The following is a 6,000-nucleotide window of genomic DNA, read 5'->3' as shown; positions in this document are numbered from 1 at the left end:
AAAAACACTGTCATGTAAACAGAGGGTGTGTCTCAAATGTGGGGCACAAACAACAGCAGCGCTTTGATGCTGGGAGCACCTCTGGCTTTTCGCATCTTTGCATCATGGTTATGAGCCGAGTAACATAAACAACAGTCCCAAAGTAGCAACTCCCAGACATATTTCCAGGTCTTTTTGGAACATTGATTCGACCAACTGCTTTAGAGGCATTATTTCTTCTTTATCTGTATGATCTACTAAGCATGTAGCTGCAGGGTACATTTACCTTTTTCGGTAACTTTACCTCTTTGTGACATCAGAATCCCTCAGTCATATTCAGAAACAGTTTACAATCAATTTGTCGGCCCCTCTCTACCTTTTGCATCGGCCTATCCATTTCATTATAAGGTGTGTGCAGTAAACTAATCCTGTAGTCCGACGATGGAGAGTGAGTGCTGCTCCCTGTAATAAGGCAGGGGAGATGAGTCATCAGCAGAAGTGAGGCTTGGAAATAAGGAATGTGGAGACTGTGGCCTCTGGCTGAGATGAAAACCTTTGGTTCTGAGAAAAAGGCACACTCCTGCACAACTAAGGTGACCCGCAAAGATCGCTGGATCCCTTGTTGTATCAGTGAGACTCTGCTCAGTTACCATTAATCGATATTGTTATAATTCCTTCTAGCTCTAACAGAGTGATTCACTTTGCCAATAAATAAAGCTGCCAACATTTCAACCCCTATATTTTGAGCAAAGTCTTGGATTTTGTTAAATTAACACAGGAATACTGAAATTCACATTACACCATTGCTTTAAATCAAGCCTAATCACATTTTTCACTGTTTATCCACATGCCCACTATAATGCGTACTCATAGGTTTGCAAAAATATTGCTAACAACACTGCTTCCAGCAGAACTTTGAGCAGGGTGATGCCATATACCTGGAGATATACAAGACATATACATATACAAGATTTTAAAAATACTGATGCATAATAAGTGTAAGCAGCTCCTCCATCTCAAGATCATTTGAAAAAGACCACATTGTAATAGAAATGTAAAATATTGGTAATGTTGCAATTTCATTAAACTGTCTTATTATACCTTATACCAACATTTACATTTATTTAAAATAGTGTTTACCAGAAGTTTCAGTACATGATGTTCTTATAGCTGGTTCATATTATTATTATTATTATTATTATTTACAGATACATAGATTCAGGTAGAAACATTTGCTAAATTCCTGTTTATTTATTCATTTATGTGTTTCTCAAATTTTCTTGGCCTAAACATGGCAATTAAAAAATAATAATAATGATATAGGCCTCAAAACCTACTTCTCATAACTCATTAAATTCTAAAATACACTTCAGGTTCATATTTCTTTGGAAAAATGTGTGTGGTTTCTGTGTCGTCAGTGGAGGCAGAACAGCGCTGTTTGCAACTCACTGAACATATGGCTGGACAGTGAAGAAGTGGATTAAGCAGCAGGCTTTGTTTGGAAAGTTTGTGTGAACATTTAGATTTTGTCTGCTGTAAATATTTATCATCCTTGCAGTTTATTTCTTTTTACAGAACCCAAGCTGACCATAGCCTCTGTTCTCTAGGAGTGATGAAACTACATTTTTACAACCTACTTTCAAGTCTACGAGGAATGTGTGTCATGTTACTCAAAAGAGTATCACTTTATTAAGGTTGGACAACTTAATGGTTTATAATAGCACATAATGTACTTATTTTTGTAGCCATACATCCACACTTTTCTTTTTCAAATAAGCTATCACTGTCATCGTGATAAAATCATTTTATTTTTTCCACTGTATTCATAATGCGTCGTCTCCCCACTACTTTTTAATTGCGTTCCCTCAAACTGGTGAAACAGCGCCCCTCTGGTATGTAACGGATTGGAAATTCCAGTCGGGCTATGTGGTGAAAGGGGGTACTGCACTCCAGTTAAGCCAGTCATGTCGAGTCTGTTTAAAAAAAGAGGCCAGGTGACTTTGATATCCTTTAATGAACAGACAGTATTTAAGAATGAGTTGCGTCCCCGTGCCACGTCACTGTGACCTCATACTGGAGTTATCAGGCACCGTTTGTCCTCTCACCGGACTTATTACAGAAAGTTCACTTAGCAACATATTTCCAATGAAACAACCATGAGTGTTAGCTAGCACATTAACCGGTGACGCTAGCTAGCTGCTTCTGTAAGTGGAACTACTGGAGGAAAACGAAGTGTGGGAGATTAAAACTGTGGATGTTGGGGAAGAGAATGGCCGTCATGCTTGGTGAGTCAAACACACTGTATTTCTTGTCATTGCTTTTTTTAACGTTCCTTATGGTGCGTTCACTGCCTGTGCAGTTGTTAATGTTGTGAAGGTAACAGGTTGGTGTTTGGTCAACTTACCTGGAGTATCTGGCCCTGTATGTTCTGATTGTTATGAATGCAGAAGGTCTGAAAGCAGCTTGTTTGCGTTTTGTAAGATGTATGATATGTAAATAGTGTGTCACAGTACGTGTTTAATGTACTTTTTATGCTGAAAGACACTAAACCGATGAACATGCTATATAAGTGCACCATAAAGCCTGCTGTGATGGTCATGCTCTTGATTACATAAAGCAGTGAGCCTTAAGAGGACTTCCCTTTGCCTTAAAGTGGTATTATTAGATGCATTTTGATTCTAATCTAATTTTAGAGGGTTATTTTACTGCTTTGTTGTCATTTACATGCACAAATTAGCTCAGCAATTCACCAAACAACGTTGAATGTCTTTTGACAGATTTTCTCAGATAGATATCCTGCAGCTGAGCATCCCCGTTGCCATCAAACCTGTACCTGAAAAATGAAACCCCTCCTGTCCATTTCTGGGGTTTTCTTCCATATGTGGAACGGTTCTGCCCATGAAAAGAGATTTGAGATAAGAGTGAAAGCTACTGTTATCCTACAGTATGTGACTCAAGATACTTCTCATGCAGGAGAAAGAAAATAGTTGGAATAGAAGCAGAAAGCACAACTTATTTTTGACGCTCAAATGCACTCAGATTGTCTTGGGAGTGATATATTTGCATGAGAGGCAAAAACCAAGCGTAATTAGCATCTTAATCTCATTATCTGCACACATTTTATAGAATCTTATTTTAAAGGGAGTTACAAACTGTGCGGCTGAGCTAAATTGTATTTTATTGTATAAATACATTTACATCGGATAAACATAAAATCAAAGGAAAGGGAACACGTCTTTTTCTGCAAGAAACTGGGCGTATTTGAGGAATTTATTAGCCTAAAAATTATATTTTGCAGTTTCTCACAGCTGTTTTTTGGAGCCTGGGGATTCACTCGGGTCAAAGCGCTCACTCACAAAAGAAAATTTGCACTTACATCAAGTCAAACAATTGATGATATATTATTGAGCAGAGACATACCAGTTCTCTGACAAAAGTCGCTCCATTGACTCTCTCAATGGAGTGACATCAGTGTCTAAACAGCTCTGGGTTCTGTCACGCAGGGACGTCGGCGAGCACCACAACCAGTCTGGCAAATCTAAATAGAAGCGAGCTGTTTCTTTTTGTACGTCGTGCTGGAAGAATGCATAGCATGTGCAGTATTTCGACAAATGGACGTGGTTCAAGTCATGTGTACGTCATTTATAAGAAGAAGGTGAAATGATAAATGACGAGGAGCCGGGGGTTTGCCCTCCAACCTTCCAACATGATGCTTCACGATTAAGTTAATGTAATAAAGGTTTACTATGAGGATAGAGGGGCTGGTGAGTCATAGGTCAGCAGTGGGTGTAAGGTGAGAACATCGGAAAGCCTGAGGCGTTTAGGGAGATAATGAGGGCTTGTGCATCTCCCAAGTGCCCAACATTAAGAGTTATTACTTCCTCTCCTGCTGTAGCTACAAGCGCCGTGTTTCATTCACAGCCTCCTCGGTACAAGTGCTCTAATCACATACACAAAGACACGCATGTACGCACACATGCATGCGTGCACAGATACACGCAACCTGTGAAAACTGCCTTTAGTGCTTCCTTTTTGTCTAATTTGGGAACAGATTGTAATTTGTGTCATTACTTCACTAAATTGATAACATCTCACCTCAAAGCTTTTTCCATATCCAGCTTGCTCATGTATTCCCCAAATATACCCTTTAAATTTTCACAAGGTAAAAGCTGCCCTTCAGCCTAATCATTCTCGACTACAACCAAACTGCATTTTTCTTGTGATGAAAATAGGACAGTGTCGACAAACCTTTGATAAAAAGATCTGAGTCAAAACAACCTTCAGGTCAGGCAGGATTTGTACAGCTACATACGGCATTACTGTGCTGCCACTGCAATGAGGTGGTCCTTTTACAAAAAACAGCAAACTGCTCATTTCATTCAGAAAACCGTGCACTTGGTTGGTTATTGTTGCAAAATATCCAAAAAGAAATTCGCTTAAGGTTCTTCTTTTCTCCCTGCTAACTTTTTCTCAAACTCTTTTTACTGTGTTTTTGTACAACTGCTCTTTAAAATTTCAGCAATGTGTTCTATGTTTATTTATCATGTGAATAGCAGATCACGGCTGTTATGGGAGGAAATAAAATGTAAACATTATAATTGCAATGTTATCTCAATCATAGCATCATGGAACAAATGTGGATTAGCATCACACATTTCTAAATTGTACATGCTTGTTTGTGCATTGTTGCTGCCAGCTTGATTTGTCCACTGCGGACACACAGTTTGGATTTTCAAAGTACTGCTTGGTGGATGTGATGTAAAGTCTACATCTTGAATGCTGTGTTTAGAATTAATTTAGGTTGGATCAGCTTTATTGCACGTGATAAAAAAAGAGATGCAGAAAATTAAAAATAGCAGACAAGAACAGCATAGGAAGTCAGTGCCGCCTTCACAAAGGACTTGTGGTGGTGCATCTGAGGGGAAGCATCTTTCAGGCCTCACAGGCCAGGAGCTGTTCCTCCAGGATGTTTTGAAGTTGTGGGACGAGCACACAGAAACAGGAGGGATGTGCGTAAACCTGCCATTCATTCAGTCCTGCTCGTGAAAGATGTCATCGGAAAAAGTTAACAAGACTTACTGAAACCAGTGCGCCTTACTGCTTTATTGAAGTCAGTAAAATATTTTACTGAAGATGCTCCGCTGTGATGCATCCCTTGACCCAGCTGATGTGGGATATTTATGTAAGACTCATTCAGAAATGTTTCTCACAACTAAAATATGTAAACTGTCGTTTGCCAGCCAGCTTTGACTCCTGCTCTGACAGCGGTTCCTGACAACTTTCAATATTTACATTTTTCTGTGGCATCAAAATGCAGCAGACTTAACAAAAGAGGGATGAATATAGAGCAGTGCTCTTGCTTTGTTCTTCAAAAGGAAACAGCTTCTCATCGTCAAAGTATCTGAAGTGCTGTCACTTGGAGTCCGTCCATGGAATTTGAAGCATTTACAGGCTCTGTCTCACAACTGTCAAAATGCTAAGTGTTGAGAGCCAGTGTCGTTTTACAGATTTGGAGTACCTGCTCTGCCAGCTCTGTTTCTTATTATTTTGTTTTGTGGAATTACTGTACACATTACTGTAGGCTGCAATTTAGTGTTATTTTCTGTATCAATTAATGAGCTGAATATTTTATTTACTGTTCGTGCAGTCCAAACTCAGTTCCCCAGAAGTTGGGACACTGTGTAAAATGTAGATAAAAACAGAATGCAGTTATTCCCAAATTAACCGACAAAAGTTTTCCAAAGTGTTCCTGAGCCCACGTGGTAAAATCCTTTATACAGTCATGTGTCCACAAAGTGGTGACCCTCGCTCCATCCTTGCTTGTGAACGACTGAGCCTTTCCAGGATGCTCCTTTCATACCCAATCATGATACTATCACCTGTTACCAATCAACCTGTTTACCTGTGGAAGTGTTTTTGGAGCATTACACAACTTTCCCAGTCTTTTGTTGCTCCTGTCCCGACTTGTTTGAAATGTGTTGCTGCATCAAATTCAGAATAAGCAGACACAAAAATCAATGA

The sequence above is a fragment of the Chelmon rostratus genome, chromosome 1 (genome assembly GCF_017976325.1).
Source record: "Chelmon rostratus isolate fCheRos1 chromosome 1, fCheRos1.pri, whole genome shotgun sequence".
NCBI classification, from domain to species: domain Eukaryota; kingdom Metazoa; phylum Chordata; class Actinopteri; order Chaetodontiformes; family Chaetodontidae; genus Chelmon; species Chelmon rostratus.
Note: the sequence above shows the minus strand (reverse complement) of the source record.